Source organism: Balaenoptera ricei, chromosome 17 (assembly GCF_028023285.1).
Source record: "Balaenoptera ricei isolate mBalRic1 chromosome 17, mBalRic1.hap2, whole genome shotgun sequence".
Lineage (NCBI taxonomy): Eukaryota > Metazoa > Chordata > Mammalia > Artiodactyla > Balaenopteridae > Balaenoptera > Balaenoptera ricei.
In genome coordinates this window covers 43926888-43952365 of record NC_082655.1, presented here as the reverse complement: position 1 = coordinate 43952365, position 25478 = coordinate 43926888, and the positions used below count along the sequence as shown (strand labels likewise).

At 38.7% G+C, this 25478-nt stretch overlaps 1 long non-coding RNA gene across 1 annotated transcript in view; it reads right to left on the bottom strand.

Annotated features, from left to right (window-relative positions):
• Nucleotides 1–25478, bottom strand: part of LOC132352058 (uncharacterized) — a 48312-nt gene that overhangs the window by 14909 nt on the left and 7925 nt on the right. The gene's annotated exons all lie outside the window — the stretch shown is intronic.

Below are 25478 nucleotides of genomic sequence, written 5' to 3'. Positions count from 1 at the left end.
CCATAAAAGCAGTAGTCCAATCCCTCTCTCCCATAGAACTTCCATCTAGAAATGAGATTGTAATGTGTAGTAGGCAAAATAATGCCCATGCTCCATCCCCCAAGACGTCTATGCCCTAATCCCTGGAAACTGTGAATATGTTATGTTACATGGCAAAGGGAGATTAAGATTACAGATGGAATTCAAGTTGCTAATAAGATAACCTTATAATAGAGAGATTATCTTGGATTACCTGGGTGGGCCCAATTAATCACAAGAATCCTTATAAACAAAAGAGGGAGGGGGAAGAAACAAAGAGATATAAGGTCAAAGAGATGCAGCATTGCTGGCTTTGAAGATGGAGGAATAAGGCCATGAACCCAAGAATGTGAGCAGCCTTTAGAAACTAGAAAAAGCATGCAAATGGCTTGTCCCCTGGAGCCTCCAAAGGGAATGGAGACATGCTGACACCTTGATTTTAGCACATCGAGACCCATGTTTAACTTCTTACCTGCCTAACTGTAAAATAATAAATATGTATTGTTTTAAGCCACTAGGTTTGTGGTAATTTGGTATGGCAGTAATAGAAAATTAATAAACTGCACTTATTATCATATAATTTTCTAAACTAAAGCTATTGAGTGAAATACCTGCAAGTTGAAAAATGAGGAATCTGCTCTAGCCTAGAAATTCAAGTTTCTTCCCATTAAAATGTGTGCTGTTACAACTAAAGTGGCCCCAAATCATAAGGTGTTTGATTTGACAGAGGGTGGTCAAGGATCCCCTCTTTCTTTCATTTCCCTCTCCAACAATTTCTCTTTTTCATTCTCCTTATCCATTTGACTTTATCAGACTTCTATACCTAGAAAATGTATTTATTTGGGGAAAAGTATATCATTTATGTCAATTATTTATTATCAACTTTAAATTTTCAGTAAACACACTTATTTATTGGTTACCTAGTCTTGGACCTATCTGTTAGGATAGGATGAATCTCTCATTAAGATTGAGGAGACCAGTACTTACAAGGCCAGGTGATGAAGTAACTAAATAGAAATCCTTATTATCACTAAAGGCCAAAGTTATCTCAGGAAGGGATTTTTCTTTCAGTAACACGTTCTTGACACAGCTATTCCCATCATCCCACAGTATTTGTTGGCCATATTACCAAAGAAAATACCTAAACTGAAATCATCAGAAGATACAGGAGATAGATAGTAGGCTTTATGAATAGTCTATCAAAATATAGTTTGGGGTGTGACTTGGGTGGCCTGGAAAGGCTGTAATGGAGTCATCGCATCTTCCTAGAAAGTCTTTAGCAAAAGTAATTTGTTTTCAGTTTGAATGATTATATACTAAAAATTATAAGTCTTAAATGGTCTCACCAAAAAAAAAGAAATGGCAATTTTGTGACAGGATACAGTGTTAGCTAATGCTATGGTGATAATCAGTTTGTAATACATAAGTGTATGAAATCAACATTGTACAGCTTAAATTTACACAATATTATAGGTCAATTATACCTCAATAAAGCTGGACAAATTTTAAATTAAAAAATTTATAATAAGAAGTTTCTTCTATATTGTTATTGTTTTGTTTTGTTTTGTTTTCTTACCAAGTCTACTAAGTAGAGCATTCAGCTGGTAAGAATTAATTTTGCCTAAATTAAATATGGAGGGGTAACTAGAGCCCATTCAACGAACATCTTGAACTATTTTTCAAGCATTTGGGATCTGGCAAAAAAATACTTCACTCAGTAATTTTCTGCTTAATTTTTAAACCCTTGTGTTTTTAAGGGGAATTTAATCCGCATGTTTCTGATCCATTTACCATTAACTGATCAGGCTGTTTTTTTGTTGTCATTTTGTGGTGGGGGGAGGTGTTTAGGGACACTTTCAGAGACTGACAAATTTCTTGAAAAAAGTAGGAAAGCTCTATTCTGCCAGAGAGGCAAGCAAGTGTCAAATCAAAAGAACTGAAAGAGGTTCTGGATTCATGTAAGCAATGCAGCCTGACTCAAAAAGAGAGAAACTATTTTCTCACAGTTTTACTGCTAAGGATTAAAGACGTTATGAATTCAGAATCACAGACATGAGTAGGTGCTTGCAGAACTTGGATTTACTCACCAGTCTGTGCCCTGGTCTCTGGTTCTGAGAAAAAAGGCAGCTCCTTACATCAGGGGCAGAAAGAAGAGCTAAAAAGAGATGTTTCTAGCAGCCAAGAAAACGATTATTTATGATTAGGTACACAGTGAAGAGAGAAAAAAAAAAATGAGTGGGTGAAAGAGAAAAACAGGGAGGAGAAAAATAGAGGGATATTTCTGAAAATGTTAAATTGTGTATGATTTCCTTTTTGCTCCTAGATCAGGGGTCCCCAACCCCCGGACTGTGGACCGGTACTGGTTCGTGGCCTGTTAGGAACCGAGACGCACAGCAGAAGGTGAGTGGCGGGCGAGCAAGGGATGCTTCATGTGCCGTTCCCCATGGCTCCCCATGGCTCCCCATGGCTGGCGTTACCGCCTGAACCATTCCCCCCGACCGCTTGCATGGAAAAATTGTCTTCCATGAAACCATGTCCCTGGTGGGGACAGCTGTCCTAGAGGACTGTTGGCTTTAGACCTCATGGCTGCACAGACCCCCAAATACCTAATCACTCACTGAGAGTGCCCTCTGACCCTTGATAAATTTGGAATAGAGAAACTTAACCTATACTGTAACCACTTGTAATAAACTGATTTTTTAATGAAACAATCAACATTACTTGTTCTATTTTCATCCTTTCCTCAAAATACTGATTTACAGAAACTTTTAAAACACACCTTTTGTCATCCTTTTTAATTTGACTTTGATTCTTTCTAAACTTTTTGCATTACTTAGCCTATTTTGGAAGCAAGAAGTGCTAGTTTAAAAGAAAAGGTATTGCATTATTTTATATAAGTTTTGTTTTATGTACAAAGCTTTATACAGGTGTGGTGTGTGTGTGTGTGTGCGTGTGGCCACACACACATCAGATTTTTAGCATCAAAATCATTTACCTATTTTCAGAACTTTGTTCTTTCTATCATTCATTAGTATTGCAGCTGTACTGAGTTGAGTAGAAAAATACCATGCCTGAGTCATAACAAGTTGTATAACGAAATTCTATTATCCGTTCAACAAATATTTATTGAACACTTTCTATGTACACAATATTGTGATAAAGAATTAACACACTGGAGCACAAAGTAGGTTCCTGAACTGAGGTGTTTAACAGTTAGAATATAATTTTAGAAAATGGGGACTAAGATGATAGTAAGCTTCCAGTTCACAATATTTAACTGCAATAAAATACATATTTTGTGTGCGTGTGTGTGTGTGCATGTGTGTGTGTAAGGAAACCGCCTTGGAAGCAGCACTGAATTGTATATATAGAAATTAAGATTTTTTAAAATTCTCAACCTCTACAGCTCTAGATCCCAGTATCTTAGTAAACATCTCTTAGTTTATATCAAACTATTTTAAATCATACCTTCCAGTGAGATGCCAACCATGGCAGTCAATCTATGAGCAGTCCTGCCATTTCATGAGAATGACAAGTCAACCGTGAAAATGACAGAGGGGAAAATCATGAAGAACTGTTTTACTGCCTAAAAGCGGTCTATCATTTTCAATGTTTTTAGGTTTTTGTCCCAATTAAAATTTTTGAAATGAAATACTTGATACACAGAAAAGATTCAGATTTCACAAATCATTAATGCGTAGAAGAATGACCTTATTTTTCTACATGTCAGAGTAGCACGCTTGAATTTAACACATGTCCAGTGGCCAGCAGATAAGACCATTCCTATAAAAGATCTGTGTTCACTCCCCCTTAAAAATGGGATGGCAGCTCCTTCTAGAAAAAAAAACGTTTGATTTAAAAGTTAACAAGGGACAGTGGTCAGAAGGGAAGTAAGTAGGCATGCTACTTCTTTATTTAAAGTTTGTGTGGATCTTCAAAATGGATCAACACTGCTAAGGTCTCCTAATGTGGTAAGAGAGACAGAGTAGTAGAACAAATATCTTTGTAAATAGAACAAAATTACATGTCCTATTTCCAAGAGTTCGAAGAGGTTAAATGAGTTTACAACTATTTCCTGCCACAAAGTCATATATTTTATTTACTCTTAAGCTTTCTCATATAATCCATTGGGATGTCGAAATTCTGGATGAGCTGAGGTATTTTGAAATTTTTAGGTGTTTTAATTTAAAAATTACAAATGTAATGCAAGTTTAAAAACATCAACAATACAGATGTGTTAACCTCCTAATCTCTTACATGACATAATCAATGTGAACAATTTGGTATCTGTTCTTCTATACTTTATCCAATGCATGAAAAATCATAGACACACCAATAGAAATACAGACAAAGGTCACACTTTTTTAAGGAAAAATAGGATTAAATTATAGCTGGTACTATTCAACTCCTTTTAAAAAAATTAACATCATATCTTGAATAGCTTTCTAGACCTTACGAATATCTATGTAATATTCCATGGTGTGGATATGTATTTCATTCAACCATTTTCCACTGATGGGTACAAAGGTCATTTCCAGTGGTTTGCTGTGACAAATTCTGCTTTGATAAATATCCTTATATTGTTATGTTTTTATTCCAGTAGACAATTTGTAGAAGTGGAAGTTCCTAAAATTGTAAAATATTTCCTTTTGAGTTTTTCTGATGAGGACCACTGTGATGCAGTGCTTCACCATCTTATATTTTTTCCCTTGACCGCTTTCTTCACACACTAATCAAACTAATTCTGTTATATATGCAAAGGGAGAACTGTTCTTTTATAAACAGAATTTCTGTTACTTTTCTACCTTCAGAAAATTTCTTAAAATTTTAGCAGGTGCTAAATAATTGTTAGTTAAATAAATTTGCAAGCATTCCTTCTTCCTCAGATGAAGGTGTCTAAGTGGATATGTCTTCAACATTCCAGTCCTTTCCCCTAAAACAGGGTTTGAAAAAGTTCTGGCAGGGGTGGAACTGTGGAGAGGAGGGGTTGGGAAGGACCAAGGAAGCTGATAGTGAGTCACTCATCAGAACACAAAGAACAAGAACAGCCCAGAGGAGAAATAGAGAGCGAATCAGACATCTGGACAAAAGCCATGCCCGTGGATTTGGCAACTACAGAAAAGGACTTAACCAGGAAAACCACCGTAGTTTGACGGACTGAGAGGTGTCTGAAACTCTTAGAACTGACTTCATGTAACTGCACTGCTAGCAAATCTTTTTTTTGCTTGTTTGTTTATTTTATTGAGATATAATTGACATGTAACATTATGTAAGTTTAAGGTGTACAATGTGTTGACTTGATACAGTTTGGAACACAATGTGATCACCATCATAGTGTCAGCTAACATCTCTATCATGTCACATAATTATTTCTTTTTCTGTGGTGAGAATATTTAAGATCTGGTCTCTTAGCAACTTTGAACTATATGATACAGAATTGTACCTTATTGCAGCTTTAGTGAGCAGGACTGAATCAGGAACAGGATCTTTGCCTGAGCTTGTAAGTTAATATTTGTCAGTCCCTTAAACAGGATGGCGAAGGAAAGGGAGGAGAAAGCAAAGACTGCTCTGGCCAAACTGCACATTCTCAGCCAGGCTCCAGGCAGATCCCTGAAGAGGAGGAATGGAGCTTTTAGGGGAAACTTTTGTTTTGTTGCAAAGGGATCACTATATTTGCTCCCACCATCGGGGTGAAACCAGGACAAATGGCAATCCTGTTTTCCTGTTTACAAAATATCTCGCTTCCTTAGATTGTATTTGAGTTTTATGGCTATCTATAGAAGTGGAAATTGAACCAAAGCCAAACAGGACTGGCTGTATTTCCCATGGGCCCCTGCACAGTTGAGCAGGCTCTGAGAGCAGGCAGAGGCCCATCATCCACAGCAAAGCACATGGTGACACAATTATAAAGCCTGTCAAAACACCTAGAGGCCTTGGGGCAGGAAGGAGCTATCATGTGACCTTTCACATGGGTTCACAATGTCCCTAGAGTGCTGCTCCAGTTCTTATTTTAATTATTTCTAATTCTCAGGGGTTCTTCACTATTAGCAGTGATGTTACAGCGAAGGAGTTACACATTTTTCTGTGTATCACATATATGACTCCTTTATCAACCCATTAATATATATTTACTGATGCCTGTCATATACCAAGCACCATGTTGGGTGTCATGGAGGATTCAAAAGGTAGCAAAATAATATTTATTTTTCAACACTTGTATCTTTCTTTTCTCTCGTCTCTCTCTACTTCTCTTCTTTTTTCTTTTTAGTTAATACAGGAAAATCTCAAAGAATTAAAAGCCTATACAATTGCTCATGTCTTTTCCTGATGAGCTGGAAACAGGCAATGATTCTTCGTTTCTTTCTATTATTTATTCTTTTAATTTAACTTTTCTTGTAATTTTGTAATCATGTATATTGCTATGTGATATTCTAGAGTGCTTGAATTTACTACTGAATCTATATTTATTCTTCAGCCATAGAGTGAGCCCACTTTATGTGTATGTGCTGGCCAATGTGCACTCAAATTAAATTTTCAAGGAAGTAAATAGTCTGATTAAAAATTATATGTGTGTGTTTTGTGTAGAAATAAAAGGCAATCTAGAGCATTTTTAAGAAATCATTGAAAAATAGTTCCATAGGAGTACAAATGGTGATAAAGAGAGCTCTTGGGACTATTTTTAGGGAAAGTTTCCTACTTTGAAGAGAGAGATGAACTCATATGTATGCTCTCTCTCAACCTTGTCCTCTTTATCTACCAACTTATTTACATGTACAAAATTAAATCTCTCCTCTTCCTGTTAGTCTTACAGAGTAAAATGGTCCTGTCCCTTCCAATTGCTGCATTGAATCAATTCTCTTTTACCTGTTTTTATGATTTCCTCCATCAATTATCTTCTCTGTCCTGGGCCTTCAGCCTCATTTTTCTATTAGAGTAACATAATAGCTTAGAAACATAAATAAATAAATATCCTGCATCTTAAATAAAAATCCTCCCTTGACTACACACCATTCTTATATCAGCCCTTCTCTCCTCTTCCTTGTAATTCTTATTTCTTGGGATTGAGTTATTGCTACTTAGCCTTATGCATTTCTTCATGGACTCAAGTCTGGCTTTTACTGCCAACACCCCGCTGAAACACTCTTGAAGAACAATCCTAATTGTAATGTTCAGTGGACATTATGAGACAGATGTCTCTGTTTCATCTGACAAGGTTCATTACTCCCTTTGTCTTGAAACTTTCGACTATAGGTTTCCATTACACCACTCTGCCCCTCTGTCTTTAATCAGTTTATGCATCTCTGAGCACTCTTTCTTAGCCGTTTCCATGAATTTTGCTGTCATTCTTTACTTCTTAAACGTTAATATTCCTCAAGGTTCTGCCATCAAATCACATTTCTTCCACTTCCTGCAATTTCTTGAGCAAATCCACTTTCAGACTATTGATTGCTAGCAAAAGTGGTAGCACACTCTGGTAGTCCTGATGGTATTATGTCAGCAATACTCTAATATCTCTCTCCAGCTCTGAAGGGGTCCCAGAACCTGCTGGTCACCTCCACCTGGTTGTCCTATAGGAACTTCTAGTTTCATGCACTGCCCTAAATTCTTTGGAACAAGTCAGGATATCAACAAATAACTTAAAGAGATGTGCTCATTGTCTAATTCATTATTTCCCTCCCTCAAACTTTCTCCTTCTTCCTATAATTAATTCTTGACCGAGTCAGGAACACACCATTCACCCAATCACAGCAAATAGAAATTGGGACTTGAGGGCTCATCCTTGAATCTTTCTTTTCCCTAGTCTCTTATATCCGAATAATCACCAAGAGCTGTGCATTTCACCTCTTAAATAAACTTGAGTCAGTTTCTTCATCCCCATAGCTACTTATATACTTATTTAGCAAGTCCTAGATTATTGCAATGGTTTCCCAGCCTCTAGAGCTATGTGCTCAAACCCAGCCTCACACAGCGGACAGAAGAATGCATTCAAATTCAATTCTGACCATATCACTTCCCTAACAAAACTTGCCAATGGTTTCATATTGTTTGCTTTATTTCTTTGTTCTAATCTTACATGACCACCTGTCTCAAGCTTTGCTCTCCCACAATACTGAGTTTTTGGTAATTTCAATCATATGCTATACTGTCTATCCTGTCGGTGTCTTTGCTCAGGTTGACCCCTCCATTTAAAATGTCCCTATTCCCTTCACCTGGTTAACTCTTCCTAATCCCTTAAGACTCTTCTAGAGCATAACCTCTTTCAAGAAACCTTCCTTGAGCTCTACTCATATTTCTTGTTGGATTGGGTAACTTTCTCTCTACTTCCACAGTAGCTTTTATGTATCTTCAGTAGATTTGTCATTTTATGTTGTAATTATCTGCTTATGTCTCTCAATGAGTGAAAGCACTATATTTTGTGTATTTATTTTTTATCTCCACCACTTAATTCACTATTTGTCACACAACAGGCAAAAGACAACTAATTTTGTTAAGTTGGGGCTTAACTTGAGTCTTAAATTATGAGCTGTATTTAAATAATTGCAAGAAAGGAAGGATTCCAATGGAAATAAGACTTTGAATAAAGATTTAGACACAAAAAGGTCCCTGTACTTCCTGGAGTGTGAAGCTCCTGCATGCGTGTGTGTGTGTGTGTGTGTGTGTGTGTGTGTGATATCGGAGTCAGGGCTGGGAAGACACCTGTTAGTAGGCTGGCTGGCTGGATTGCAGAAAATATGAAAGTGCTGGAGTGTATACATTTTGGACGTTGTAAACAACACAGAGATTGTTTTTTGAATGATGGAACAATTGATGAGAATGGTGTGTTAAGAAGATACTTTCAGCAATAGTGTGTTAATTAGGGCTAGGAGCAGGATGAACAATTATAAAAATAGTTCAAGAATGAAGTGATAGGATTGGTTCAAGATGGCAGAGTAGCTCACTCAGTAGCTCATTCAGTGAGCTCACATGCGCTCACTCCCTCTTGCAAGAGCACCAGAATCACAACTAACTGCTGAACAATCATCAATAGGAAGACACTAGAACTCACCAAAAAAGATACCCCACACCCAAAGACAAAGGAGAAGCCACAATGAGATGGTAGGAGGGGCGCAATCACAATAAAAATCAAATCGCATAACTGCTGGGTGGGTGACTCAGAAACTGGAGAACTCTTATACCACAGAAGTCCACCCACTGGAGTGAAAGTTCTGAGCCCCACATCAGGCTTCCCAACCTGGGGGTCCATCAACGGGAGGAGGAATTCCTAGAGAATCAGACTTTGAAGGCTAGCGGGACTTGGTTGCAGGACTTCAACAGGACTGGAGGAAACAGAGACTCCACTCTTGGAGGGCACACACAAAGTAGTGTGCCCATCGGGACCCAGGAGAAGGAACAGTGACCCCATAGGAGACTGAACCAGACCTACTTGCTAGTGTTGGAGGGTCTCCTGCAGAGGTGGGTGGTGGCTGTGGCTCACCGTGAGGACAAGGACACAGGCAGCAGAAGTTCTGGGAAGTACTCCTTGGCATGAGCCCTCCCAGAGTCTGCCATTAGCCCCACCAAAGAGCCAGGCAGGTTCCAGTGTTGGCTTGCCTCAGGCCAAACAACCAACAGGGAGGGAACCCAGCCCCACCCATCAGCAGACAAGAGGATTAAAGTTTTACTGAGCTCTGCCCACCAGAGCAACAGCCAGCTCTACCCTCCACCAGTCCTTCCCATCAGGGAACTTGCACAAGCCCCTTAGATAGCCTCACCCACCAGAGGGCAGACAGCAGAAGTGAGAAGAACTATAATCCTGCAGCCTGTGGAACAAAAACCACATTCACAGAAAGACAGACAAGATGAAAAGGCAGAGGGCTAGGTACCAGATGAAGGAACAAGACAAAACCCCAGAAAAACAACTAAATGAAGTGGAGATAGGCAACCTTCCAGAAAAAGAATTCAGAATAATGATAGTGAAGATGATCTAGGACCTCGGAAAAAGAATGAAGGCAAACATCAAGAATATGCAAGAAATGTTTAACAAAGACCTAGAAGAATTAAAGAACAAACATACCGAGATGGGGGAGGAGAGAAGATGGCGGAAGAGTAAGACGCGGAGATCACCTTCCTTCCCACAGATACAGTAGAAATACATCTACACGTGGAACTGCTCCTACAGAACACCCACTGAACGCTGGCAGAAAACGTCAGACCTCCCAAAAGGCAAGAAATTCCCCCCGTACTTGGGTAGGGCAAAAGAAAAAAGAAATAACAGAGACAAAAGAATAGGGACGGCACCTGCACCAGTGGGAGGGAGCCGTGAAGGAGGAAAGATTTCCACGCACTAGGAGCCCCTTCGCGGGCAGAGACTGCGGGTGGCAGAGGGGGGAAGCTTCGGAGCCACGGAGGAGAGCGCAGCCACAGGGGTGTGGAGGGCAAAGCGGAGAGATTCCCGCACTTCCCGCACGGAGGCTCGGCGCTGACCAGCACTCACCAGCCCGAGAGGCTTGTCTGCTCAGCCGCCGGGGCGGGCGGGGCTGGGAGCTGAGGCTCGGGCTTCGGTCGCAGGGAGAGGACTGGGGCTGGCTGCGTGAACACAGCCTGAAGGGGTTAGCGCACCACAGCTAGCCGGGAGGGAGTCCGGGAAAAAGTCTGCAGCTGCCGAAGAGGCAAGAGACTTTTTCTTCCCTGTTTCCTGGTGCGCGAGGAGAGGGGATTCAGAGCGCCGCCTAAATGAACTTCAGAGACGGGCGCGAGCTGCAGCTAACAGCGCGGATCCCATAGCAACAGGGGCGCAGAGGGAAAAACGGAGAGATTCCCGCACAGAGGCTCGGCGCCGAGCAGCGCTCACCAGCCCGAGAGGCTTGTCTGCTCCCCCGCCGGGGCGGGCGGGGCTGGGAGCGGAGGCTCGGGCTTCGGTCGGATCGCAGGGAGAGGACTGGGGTTGGCGGCGTGAACACAGCCTGAAGGGGTTAGCGCACCACAGCTGGCTGGGAGGGAGACCGGGAAAAAGTCTGCAGCTGCCGAAGAGGCAAGAGACTTTTTCTTGCCTCTTTGTTTCGCGGCGCGCAAGGAGAGGGGATTCAGAGCGCCGCCTAAACGAACTCCAGAAACTGGCGCGAGCCGCGGCTATCAGCGCGGACCCCAGAGACGGGCGTGAGACGCTGGGGCTGCTGCTGCCGCCTCCAAGAAGCCTGTGTGCGAGCACAGGTCACTCTCCACACCGCCCCTCCCGGGAGCCCGTGCAGCCCGCCACTGCCAGGGTCCCGTGATCCAGGGACAACATCCCCCGGGAGAACGCACTGTGCGCCTCAGGCTGCTGCAACGTCACGCCGGCCTCTGACGCCGCAGGCTCGCCCCGCCTCCTGTGTACCCCTCCCTCCCCGCGGCCTGGGTGAGCCAGAGTCCCCGAAGCAGCTGCTCCTTTAACCCCGTCCTGTCTGGGCGGGGAACAGACGCCCTCAGGCGACCTACACGCAGAGGCGGGTCCAAATCCAAAGCTGATCCCCAGGAGCTGTTCGAACAGAGAAGAGGAGGGGAAATCTGTCCCAGCAGCCTCAGAAGAAGCGGATTAAAACTCCACAAACAACTTGATGTGCCTGCATCTGTTGAATACCTGAATAGACAACGAATCATCCCAAATTCAGGAGGTGGACTTTGGGAGCAGGATATATTAATTTTTCCCCTTTTCCTTTCTTTTTTTGTGAGTGTATATGTATATGCTTCTGGGGGAGATTTTGTCTGTATAGCTTTGCTTTACAATAGCTTTATTTTACTTCACTATATTATAGCTTCTTTCTTTCTTTTCTTTCTTTCTTTCTTTCTTTCCTTCCTTCCTTCCTTCCTTCCTCCTTCCTTCCTTCCTTCCTTCCTTTCTTTCTTTCTTTCTATTTTTTCTCCCTTTTACTCTGAGCCGTGTGGACGAAAGGCTCTTGGTGCTTCAGCCAGGCATCAGGGCCGTACCTCGGAGGTGGGAGAGCCAACTTCAGGACACTGGTCCACAAGAGACCTCCCAGCTCCACGTAATACCAAACGGCAAAAATCTCTCAGAGATCTCCATCTCAACATCAAGACCCAGCATCACTCAATGACCAGCAAGCTACAGTGCTGAACACCCTATGCCAAACAACTAGCAAGACAGGAACACAGCCTCATCCATTAGCAGAGAGGCTGCCTAAAATCATAATAAGGCCACAGACACCCCAAAATACACCACCAGACGTGGACGTGCCCACCAGAAAGACAAGATCCAGCCTCATCCACCAGAGCTCAGGCACTAGTTCCCTCCACCAGGAAGCCTACACAACCCACTGAACCAACCTTAGCCACTGGGGACAGATACCAAAAACAACGGGAACTACAAACCTGCAACCTGTGATAAGGAGACCACAAACACAGTAAGATAAGCAAAATGAGACGACAGAAAAACACACAGCAGATGAAGGAGCAGGGTCAAAACACACTAGACTTAACAAATGAAGAGGAAATAGGTAGTCTACCTGAAAAAGAATTCAGAATAATGATAGTAAGGATGATCCAAAATCTTGGAAATAGAATAGACAAAATGCAAGAAGCATTTAACAAGGACGTAGAAGAACTAAAGAGGAATCAAGCAATGATGAAAAACACAATAAATGAAATTAAAAATACTCTAGATGGGATCAATAGCAGAATAACTGAGGCAGAAGAAAGGATAAGTGACCTGGAAGATAAAATGGTGGAAATAACTACTGCAGAGCAGGATAAAGAAAAAAGAATGAAAAGAACTGAGGACAGTCTCAGAGACCTCTGGGACAGCATTAAACGCACCAACATTCGAATTATAGGGGTCCCAGAAGAAGAAGAGAAAAAGAAAGGGACTGAGAAAATATTTGAAGAGATTATAGTTGAAAACTTCCCTAATATGGGAAAGGAAATAGTTAATCAAGTCCTGGAAGCACAGAGAGTCCCATACAGGATAAACCCAAGGAGAAACACGCCAAGACACATATTAATCAAACTGTCAAAAATTAAATATAAGGAAAACATATTAAAGGCAGCAAGGGAAAAAAAAACAAATAACACACAAGGGAATCCCCATAAGGTTAACATCTGATCTTTCAGCAGAAACTCTGCAAGCCAAAAGGGAGTGGCAGGATATACTTAAAGTGATGAAGGAGAAGAACCTACAACCAAGATTACTCTACCCAGCAAGGATCTCATTCAAATGTGATGGAGAAATTAAAACCTTTACAGACAAGCAAAAGCTGAGAGAGTTCAGCACTACCAAACCAGCTTTACAACAAATGCTAAAGGAACTTCTCTAGGCAAGAAACACAAGAGAAGGAAAACACCTACAATAACAAACCCAAAACATTTAAGAAAATGGGAATAGGAACATACATATCGATAATTACCTTGAATGTAAATGGATTAAATGCTCCCACCAAAAGACACAGGCTGGCTGAATGGATACAAAAACAAGACCCATATATATGCTGTCTACAAGAGACCCACTTCAGACCTAGAGACACATACAGACTGAAAGTGAGGGGATGGAAAAAGATATTCCATGCAAATGGAAATCAAAAGAAAGCTGGAGTAGCAATTCTCATATCAGACAAAATAGACTTTAAAATAAAGACTATTCCAAGAGACAAAGAAGGACACTATATAATGATCAAGGGATCGATCCAAGAGGAAGGTATAACAATTGTAAATATTTATGCACCCAACATAGGAGCACCTCAATACATAAGGCAAGTACTAACAGCCATAAAAGGGGAAATCGACAGCAACACAATCATAGTAGGGGACTTTAACACCCCACTTTCACCAATGGACAGATCATCCAAAATGAAAATAAATAAGGAAACACAAGCTTTAAATGATACATTAAACAAGATGGACTTAATACATATTTATAGGACATTCCACCCAAAAACAACAGAATACACATTTTTCTCAAGTGCTCATGGAACATTCTCCAGGATAGATCATATCTTGGGTCACAAATCAAACCTTGGTAAATTTAAGAAAATTGAAATCGTATCAAGTATCTTTTCCGACCACAACGCTATGAGACTAGATATCAATTACAGGAAAAGATCTGTAAAATATACAAACACATGGAGGCTACACAATACATTACTTAATAATGAAGTGATTACTGAAGAAATCAAAGGGGAAATCAAAAAATACCTAGAAATAAATGACAATGGAGATACGACGACCCAAAACCTATGGGACGCAGCAAAAGCAGTGCTAAGAGGGAAGTTTATAGCAATACAAGCCTACCTCAAGAAACAGGAAACATCTCGAATAAACAACCTAACCTTGCACCTAAAGCAATTAGAGAAAGAAGAACAAAAAAACCCCAAAGCCAGCAGAAGGAAAGAAATTATAAAGATCAGGTCAGAAATAAATGAAAAAGAAATGAAGGAAACAATAGCAAAAATCAATAAAACTAAAAGCTGGTTCTTTGAGAAGATAAACAAAATTGATAAACCATTAGCCAGACTCATCAAGAGAAAAAGGGAGAAGACTCAGATCAATAGAATTAGAAATGAAAAAGGAGAAATAACCACTGACACTGCAGAAATACAAAAGATCATGAGAGATTACTACAAGCAACTCTATGCCAATAAAATGGACAACCTGGAAGAAATGGACAGATTCTTAGAAATGCACAAACTGCTGAGACTGAACCAGGAAGAACTAGAAAATATGAACAGACCAATCACAAGCACTGAAATTGAAACTGTGATTAAAAACCTTCCAACAAACAAAAGCCCAGGACCAGATGGCTTCACAGGTGAATTCTATCAAACATTTAGAGAAGAGCTAACACCTATCCTTCTCAAACTCTTCCAAAATATAGCAGAGGGAGGAACACTCCCAAACTCATTCTACGAGGCCACCATCACTCTGATACCAAAACCAGACAAAGATGTCACAAAGAAAGAAAACTACAGGCCAATATCACTGATGAACATAGATGCAAAAATCCTCAACAAAATACTCGCAAACAGAATCCAACAGCACATTAAAAGGAGCATACACCATGATCAAGTGGGGTTTATCCCAGGAATGCAAGGATTCTTCAATATACGCAAATCAATCAATGTGATACACCATATTAACAAATTGAAGGAGAAAAACCATATGATCATCTCAATAGATGCAGAGAAAGCTTTCGACAAAATTCAACACCCATTTATGATAAAAGCCCTGCAGAAAGTAGGCATAGAGGGAACTTTCCTCAACATAATAAAGACCATATATGACAAACCCACAGCCAACATTGTCCTCAATGGTGAAAAACTGAAACCATTTCCACTAAGATCAGGAACAAGACAAGGTTGCCCACTCTCACCACTATTATTCAACATAGTTTTGGAAGTCCTAGCCACAGCAATCAGAGAAGACAAAGAAATAAAAGGAATCCAAATCGGAAAAGAAGAAGTAAAGCTGTCACTATTTGCAGATGACATGATACTATACATAGAGAATCCTAAAGAGGCTACCAGAAAACTCCTAGAGCTAATCAATGAATTTGGTAAAGTAGCAGGATACAAAATTAATGCACAGAAATCGCTTGCATTTCTATACACTAATGACGAAAAATCTGAAAGTGAAATTAAGAAAACACTCCCGTTTACCATTGCAACAAAAAGAATAAGATATCTAGGAATAAACCTACCTAAGGAGACAAAAGACCTGTATGCAGAAAATTATAAGACACTGATGAAAGAAATTAAAGATGATACAAATAGATGGAGGGATATACCATGTTCCTGGATTGGAAGAATCAACATTGTGAAAATGACTCTACTACCCAAAGCAATCTACAGATTCAATGCAATTCCTATCAAACTACCACTGGCATTTTTCACAGAACTAGAACAAAAAATTTCACAATTTGTATGGAAACACAAAAGACCCCGAATAGCCAAAGCAATCTTGAGAACGAAAAATGGAGCTGGGGGAATTAGGCTCCCTGACTTCAGACTATACTACAAAGCTTCAGTAATCAAGACAGTTTGGTACTGGCACAAAAACAGAAATATAGACCAATGGAACAGGATAGAAAGCCCAGAGATAAACCCACACACATATGGTCACCTTATCTTTGATAAAGGAGGCAAGCATATACAGTGGAGAAAAGACAGCCTCTTCAATAAGTGGTGCTGGGAAAATTGGACAGGTACATGTAAAAGTATGAAATTAGAACACTCCCTGACACCATGCACAAAAATAAACTCCAAATGGATTAAAGACCTAAGTGTAAGGCCAGACACTATCAAACTCTTAGAGGAAAACATAGGCAGAACACTCTATGACATACATCACAGCAAGATTCTTTTTGACCCAGCTCCCAGAGAAATGGAAATAAGAACACAAATAAACAAATGGGACCTAATGAAACTTAAAAGCTTTTGCACAGCAAAGGAAACCATAAACAAGACCAAAAGACAACCCTTAGAATGGGAGAAAATATTTGCAAATGAAGCAACTGACAAAGGATTAATCTCCAAGATTTACAAGCAGCTCATGCAGCTCAATAACAAAAAAACGAACAACCCAATCCAAAAATGGGCAGAAGACCTAAATAGACATTTCTCCAAAGAAGATATACAGATGGCCTACAGACACATGAAAGAATGCTCAACATCATTAATCATTAGAGAAATGCAAATCAAAACTACAATGAGATATCATCTCACACCGGTCAGAATGGCCATCATCAAAAAATCTAGAAACAATAAATGCTGGAGAGGGTGTGGAGGAAAGGGAACACTCTTGCACTGTTGGTGGGAATGTAAATTGATACAGCCACTATGGAGAACAGTATGGAGGTTCCTTAAAAAACTACAAATAGAACTACTATACGACCCAGCAATCCCACTACTGGGCATATACCCTGAGAAAACCATAGGTCAAAAAGTGTCATGTACCACAATGTTCATTGCAGCTCTATTTACAATAGCCAGGACCTGGAAGCAACCTAAATGTCCATCGACAGATGAATGGATAAAGAAGATGTGGCACATATATACAATGGAATATTACTCAGCCATAAAAAGAAATGAAATGGAGGTATTTGTAATGAGGTGGATGGAGTTAGAGTCTGTCATACAGAGTGAAGTAAGTCAGAAAGAGAAAAACAAATACAGTATGCTAACACATATATACGGAATCTAAGGAAAAAAAAAAAAAAAGGCCATGAAGAACCTAGTGGCAAGACGGGAATAAAGACACAGACCTACTAGAGAATGGACTTGAGGATATGGGGAGGGGGTGGGGTGAGATGTGACAGGGTAAGAGAGTGTCATGGACATATATACACTACCAAATGTAAAATAGATAGCTAGTGGGAAGCAGCCGCATAGCACAGGGAGATCAGCTCGGTGCTTTGTGACCACCTAGAGGGGTGGGATGGGGAGGGTGGGAGGGAGGGAGATGCAAGAGGGAAGAGAAATGGGAACATATTGTATATGTATAACTGATTCACTTTGTTATAAAGCAGAAGCTAACACACTATTGTAAGGCAATTATACTTCAATAAAGATGTTTAAAAAAAAAAAAAAAAAACATACCGAGATGAACAATACAATAACTGAAATGAAAACTACACTAGAAGGAATCAAGAGCAGAATAACTGAGACAGAAGAACGGATAAGTGACCTGGAAGACAGAATGGTGGAATTCACTGCTGTGAAACAGAATAAAGAAAAAAGAATGAAAAGAAATGAAGACAGCCTAAGAGACCTCTGGGACAAAATTAAATGCAACAACATTCGCATTATAGGGGTCCCAGAAGGAGAAGAGAGAAAGGACCAGAGAAAATATTTGAAGAGATTATAGTTGAAAACTTCCCAAAAATGAGAAAGGAAATAGCCACCAAAGTCCAGGAAGTGCAAGGAGTCCCAGGCAGGATAAACCCAAGGAGAAAGATGCCAAGACACATAGTAATCAAATTGAAAAAATTAAAGACAAAGAAAAATTATTGAAAGCAACAAGGGAGAAATGACAAATAACATACAAGGGAACTCCCATAAGGTTAACAGCTGATTTCTCAGCAGAAAATCTACAAGCCAGAAGGGAGTGGCATGATATACTTAAAGTGATGAAAAGGAAGAACCTACAACCAAGATTACTCTACCTGGCAAGGATCTCATTCAGATTCGATGGAGAAATCAAAAGTATAACAGACAAGCAAAAACTAAGAGAATTCAGCACCACCAAACCAGCACTACAACAAATGCTAAAGGAACTTCTTTAAGTGGGAAACAAAAGAGAAGAAAAGGACCTACAAAAACAAACCCATAACAATTAAGAAAATGGTAATAGGAATGTACATAGATAATTACCTTAAACATGAATGGATTAAATGCTCCAACCAAAAGACACAGGCTCGCTAAATGGATACAAAAACAAGACCCATATATATGCTGTCTACAAGAAACCCACTCGAGACCTAGGGACACATACAGACGGAAAGTGAGGGGATGGAAAAAGATATTCCATGCAAATGGAAATCAAAAGAAAGCTAGAGTAGCAATACTCATATCAGATAATATAGACTTTAAAATAAAGAATGTTACAATAGACAAGGAAGGACACTACATAATGATCAAGGGATCAATCCAAAAAGAAGATATAACAATTATAAATATATATTCACCCAACATCGGAACACCTCAATACATAAGGCAACTGCTAACTGCTAAAAAATAGGAAATCGACAGTAACAAAATAATAGTGGGGGACTTTACCACCTCACTTACACCAATGGACAGATTATCCAAACAGAAAATTAATAAGGAAACACAAGCTTTAAATGACACAATAGACCAGCTAGATTTAATTGATATTTATAGGACATTCCATCCAAAAACAGCAGATTACACTTTCTTCTCAAGTGCACACGGATAGATCACATCTGGGGTCACAAATCAAACCTCAGTAAATTTAAGAAAATTGAAATCATATCAAGCATCTTTTCTGACCACAATGCTATGAGGTTAGAAATCAATTACAGGGAAAAAAATGTAAAAAACATAAACACATGGAGGTTAAACAATACGTTACTAAATAACCAAGAGATCACTGAAGAAATCAAAGAGGAAATCAAAAAATACCTAGAGACAAATGACAATGGAAACACAGTGATCCAAAACCCATGGGATGCAGCAAAAGCAGTTCTAAGAGGGAAGTTTATAGCTATACAAGCCTACCTCAAAACAAGAAAAATCTCAAATAAACAATCTAAGCTTATAACTAAAGGAACTAGAGAAAGAAGAACAAACAAAACCCAAAGTTAGCAGAAGGAAAGAAATCATAAAGATGAGAGCAGAAATAAATGAAATAGAAACAAAGAAAACAATAGCAAAGATCAATAAAACTAAAAGCTGGTTCTCTGAGAAGATAAACAAAATTGATAAACCATTAGCCAGATTCATCAAGAAAAAGAGGGAGAGGACTCAAATCAATAAAATTAGAAATGAAAAAGGAGAAGTTACAGCAGACACTGCAGAAATACAAAGCATCCTAAGAGACTACTACAAGCAACTCTATGCCAATAAAATAAACAACCTGGAAGAAATGGACAAATTTGTAGAAAGGTATAACCTTCCAAGACTAAACCAGGAAGAAATAGAAAATATGAACAGACCAATCACAAGTAATGAAATTGAAACTGTGATTAAAAATCTTCCAACAAACAAAAGTCCAGGACCAGATGGCTTCACAGATGAATTCTATCAAACATTTAGAGAAGAGCTAACACCCATCTTTCTCAAACTCTTCCAAAAAATTACAGAGGAAGGAACACTCCCAAACTCATTCTATGAGGCCACCATCACCCTGATACCAAAACCAGGCAAAGATACTACAACAAAAGAAAATTACAGACCAATATCACTGATGAATATAATGCAAAAATTCTCAAAAAATACTAGCAAACAGAATCCACCAACATATTGAAAGGATCATACACCGTGATAAAGTGGGATTTATCCCAGGGATGCAAGGATTCTTCAGTATATGCAAATCAATCAATGTGATACACCATATTAACAAATTGAAAAATTAATCCATATGATCATCTCAATAGATGCAGAAAAAGCTTTTGACAAAATTCAACACCCATTTATGATAAAAACTCTCCAGAAAGTGGGCATAGAGGGAACCTACCTCAACATAATAAAGACCTTATACGACAAACACACAGCAAACATCATTCTCAATGGTGAAAAACTGAAAGCATTTCCCCTAAGATCAGGAACAAGACAAGGATGTCCACTATCGCCACTATTAGGCAACATAGTTTTGGAAATCCTAGCCATGGCAACCAGAGAAGAAAAAGAAATAAAAGGAATACAAATTGGAAAAGAAGAAGTAAAACTTTCACTGTCTGCAGATGACATGATACTACACATAGAGAATCCTAAAGATGCCACCAGAAAACTACTAGAGCTAACCAATGAATTTGGTAAAGTTGAAGGATACAAAATTAATGCACAGAAATCACTTGCATTCCTATACACAAAAGATGAAAAATCTGAAAGAGGAATTAAGGAAACACTCCCATATAACATTGCAACAAAAAGAATAAAATACCTAGCAATAAACCTACCTAGGGAGACAAAAGACCTGTATGCAGAAAACTATAAGACACTGATGAAAGAAATTAAAGATGTTACAAACAGATGGAGAGATATACCATGTTTTTGGATTGGAAGAATCAATATTGTGAAAATGACTCTACTACCAAAAGCAATCTACAGATTCAGTGTAATCCCTATCAAATTGCCAGTGACATTTTTTACAGAACTAGAACAAAAAAATCTTAAAATGTGTATGGAGACACAAAAGACCCCGAATAGCCAAAGCAATCTTGAGGGGAAAAAATGGAGCTATAGGAATCAGACTCCCTGACTTCAGACTATACCACAAAGCTATAGTAATCAAGACAATATGTTAGTGGCACAAAAACAGAAATATAGATCAATGGAATAGGATAAAAAGCACAGAGATAAACTCACACACCTATGGTCAACTAATCTATGACAAAGGAGGCAAGGATATACAATGGAGAAATGACAGTCTCTTCAGTAAGTGGTTCTGGGAAAACTGGACAGCTACATGTAAAAGAATGAAATTAGAACACTCCTTAACACCATACACAAAAATAAACTCAAAATGGATTAGAGACCTAAATGTAAGACTGGATACTATAAAATTCTTAGAGGAAAACATAGGAAGAACACTCTTTGACATAAATCACAGCAAAATCTTTTTTGATCCACCTCCTAGAGTAATGGAAATAAAAACAAAAATAAACAAATGGGACCAAATGATATTTTAAAAAAGCTTTTGCACAGCAAAGGAAACCATACACAAGATGAAAAGACAACCCTCAGAATGGGAGAAAATATTTGCAAACGAATCAACGGACAAAGGATTAATCTCCAAAATATATAAACAACTCATGCAGTTCAATATTAAAAAAACAAACAACCCAATCCAAAAATGGGCAGAAGACCTAAATAGACATTTCTCCAAAGAAGACATACAGATGGCCAAGAAACACATGAAAAGCTGCTCAACATCACTAATTATTAGAGAAATGCAAATCAAAACTACAATGAGGTATCACCTCACACCAATTAGAATGGGCATCATCAGAAAATCTGCAAACAACAAATGCTGGAGAGGGTGTGGAGAAAAGGGAACCCTCTTGCACTGTTGGTGGGAATGTAAATTGATACAGCCACTATGCAGAACAGTTTGGAGGTTCCTTATAAAACTAGAAATAGAATTACCATATGACCCAGCAATCCCACTACTGGGCATATACCCATAATTCAAAAAGACACATGCACGCCAATGTTCATTGCAGCACTATTTACAATAGCCAGGTCATGGAACCAACCTAAATGCCCATCGACAGACAAATGGATAGAGAAGATGTGGTACATATATACAATCGAATATTATTCAGCCATAAAAAGGAACGAAATTGGGTCATTTGTAGAGACGTGGATAGATCTAGAGACCGTCATACAGAGTGAAGTAAGTCAGAAAGAGAAAAACAAATATCGTATACAAACACATATATGTGGAACCTAGAAAAATGGTACAGATGAACTGGTTTGCAGGACAGAAATAGAGACACAGATGTAGAGAACAAATGTGTGGACACCAATGGGGGATACTGGCAGGGTGGGTGGTGGTGTGATGAATTGGGAGATTGGGATTGACATATATACACTAATATGTATAAAATGGATAACTAAGAAGAACCTGCTGTTTAAAAAATAAATAAAATAAAATTCAAAAAATCAGAATGAAATGATAATAATTTGGGGCTAGAATAGTGGTATTGGAAATAGTGGGGATGGAATATATACCAAATCATTCCAAAAAAATTACTATGATGGCTAAATGGCGGGTTCAAGAAGAGCACTGTGAGTTCAGGGATAATGTTCATTTTGTTCAACACTGCATGCTCACTGCTTAGCACTGAGCTTGGCATACAGTGGGTGGTGAATAAGTGTTTTTTAAGTAGAAGAATTAATGGATAAATGAGGTTTAACCCTTTCACATGCATATGACAGCATAGAATTTTTTGTTGTTTTGTTTTTGATTTTTTGGACTCCCACCAACACAAATACAATGGTCTGAAGTAGTGGATTTAGAGTAATGATGGAGTTATGTGACTTTGTTGTAATTTAGATCACTTTCATTCTCTCCCAACTGCTACAGGAGTCCCAGGCCTTAGCATGATTAATGCTACTGTTTTGAAATCAGCTTTAGAACTTTGATCTCAGGTTCTAAATATGCCCTTGTTGTAAACAAGCAACATATCTAATAATAACCATATCACCTGTTCATCTAAAGGGTTTCATGTGTGTTTAATTAATAATTTAGAACAAGTGTCACCATCGTTGCCTCAGTCTAGACAGGGGACAATTATATCATCTACTATTTCTTCTGCTTGAGGAATATATAAAGCTTTCAGAAAAGGTTATTAAGGGTTCAGATAATTAAAGTTGTATTTTTTTGCACATTAATGACAATTTATATTTGAAAACAATTAGCATGAGTTACTTGTATGTTCAAAAAATCAATTTCATAGAAAAACCTTTATAATGGTGTGAAGATATGTATTCAGGGATATTAACTGCAACACTGTTAACAATAGTGAAAGTGTGGAAATTACTTAAATATCCATCATAAATTATGATACACGTTCTAGGTAGAATCCTAAACGATTTTTTTTTTGATGGAGTATATTTATATGTACTGATGTAGAAAAATGTCCCAGATACATTGTTAAGTGGAAAAATTTCAGAATTATGGAGCAGAATATTTAGTGGGAAAGCAATTCATGTGAACAATAAATACAGATCATGTAACTATATGTGTATACACACACATACACTCACACATTATACCACTAGTGACATTAAAATTACCTGAAAGGATTCCTAAGAAAATGTTAACAGTGGTTAATTCTGGGATTATTTTAAGTATTTTATAGCATTTTTACAATGATCACATATTTATTGACTGAAAACAATAGTCACTTCTGTGTTTTCCAAGTTATGCTGTGGCTTTTCCTTGCATTTGAACTTCTAGAAATTAATATTAAAAACAAAATAAAAGAATCACCTTTTTGTCTAGGCTAAAAAGTAGTCAAAGAAGACATACAGATGGCCAATAGGTACATGAAAAGATGCTCAACTTTGCTAATTATTAGAAAAATGCAAACCGAAACTACAATGAAGTAACACCTCACACTGGTCAGAAAGGCCATCATTAAAAAGTCTAAAAACAATAAATGCTGGAGAGGGTGTGGAGAAAAGGGAACCCTCCTACGTTGTTGGTGGGAATGTAAATTGGTACAGCCACTATAGAGAACAGTACAGAGGTTCCTTAAAAACCTAAAAATAGAGTTGCTGTATGATCCTGCAATTCCACTCCTGGGTATATATTTGGAGAAAACTCTAATTTGAAAAGATGCATGCACCTCAGTGTTCACAGCGGCACTACTTACAACAGCCAAGACATAGAAGCAAACTAAATGTCCATTGATAGATGAACGGAAAAAGAAAATGTGGTACATTTATACAATGGAATACTACTCAGCCATAAAAAGAATGAAATAATGCCATTTGCAGCAACATGGATGGACCTAGAGATTATCATACTAAGTGAAGTGAAAGTCAGAAAGAGAAAGACAAATATCGTATGATGTCACTTATATGGAATCTAAACTATGATACAAATAAATTTATTTACAAAACAGAAGCAGACTCACAGACACAGAAATCAAACTTATGGTTACCATAGGGGAAGGGATAAATTAGAAGTTTGGGATTAACAGATATAAATTACTATATATAAAAGAGATAAACAACAACATTATACTGCATAGCACAGAGAACCATATTCAATATCCTGTAATAAACGATAATGGAAAAGAATATGAAAAATAATATATCTATGTATATACATATATAACTGAATCACTTTGCTGTACACCAGAAACTAACACAACATTGTAAATCAACTATACTTCAATTGAAAAAAAGTAGTCATTCAAATGAAGGGTTGCCGTAAGTCTCCTACATATGAACGAGTTCCATTCCAAGAGCAAGTTCGTAAGTCCAATTTGTTCATAAGTCCAACAAAGTTAGCCTAGGCACCCAACTAACACAATCAGCTATATAGTACTGTACTGTAATAGGTTTATAATACTTGTCACACAAATAATGCATAAAAAACAAACAAACACAAAAACTGAAGAAAACATTTTTAATCTTACAGTGCAGCACCTTGAAAAGTACAGTAGTACAGTACAACAGCTGGCATACAGGGGCTGACATCGAGTGAACAGGCAAGAAGAGTTACTGACTGGAGGAGGGAGAGGAGATGGGAGATGGTAGAGCTGAAGATCGTTGGCAATAGGAGATGGAGGGTAAGCTTCAATTTCACTCATGCCTGACGCTGATGGCAGAGGTTCTGGTTCCTTGCTGGATTCAATTCTATCTACCCTCTTGAAAATATGATCCAATGATGTCTGGGTAGTAGCCCTTTTTTTTCTCATAATAGATGACATGGTAGCACTGGACTGCATTCTGAATGGCTGCTGCAACCTTCGTGTATCGTTCTACATTCGGGTCCTATGCTTCAAAAACTAACAGTGCCTCCTCAAATAAAGAAAATCCCCTGCCATTTCCTGCGTCGTGAATGTCTTCAGTTCTTCAGTTACTTCTTCCTCTTGTCCCTCTTCGTCTTTTCTCTGGGCCTCCTATTCCATTAGATCTTCATTAGTAAGCTCCTCGTGTTGCACAGCAAGGAGTTCAGTGAAGTCGTCCTCTTGCAGATTTAGCTCCAGCTTCTCACTGAGGGTCACTAAATGCTGAAGACCTGTTTGGACTCCTCATCCACTTTCTCAAATCCACGAAAATTGTGAACAAACTGTGGGC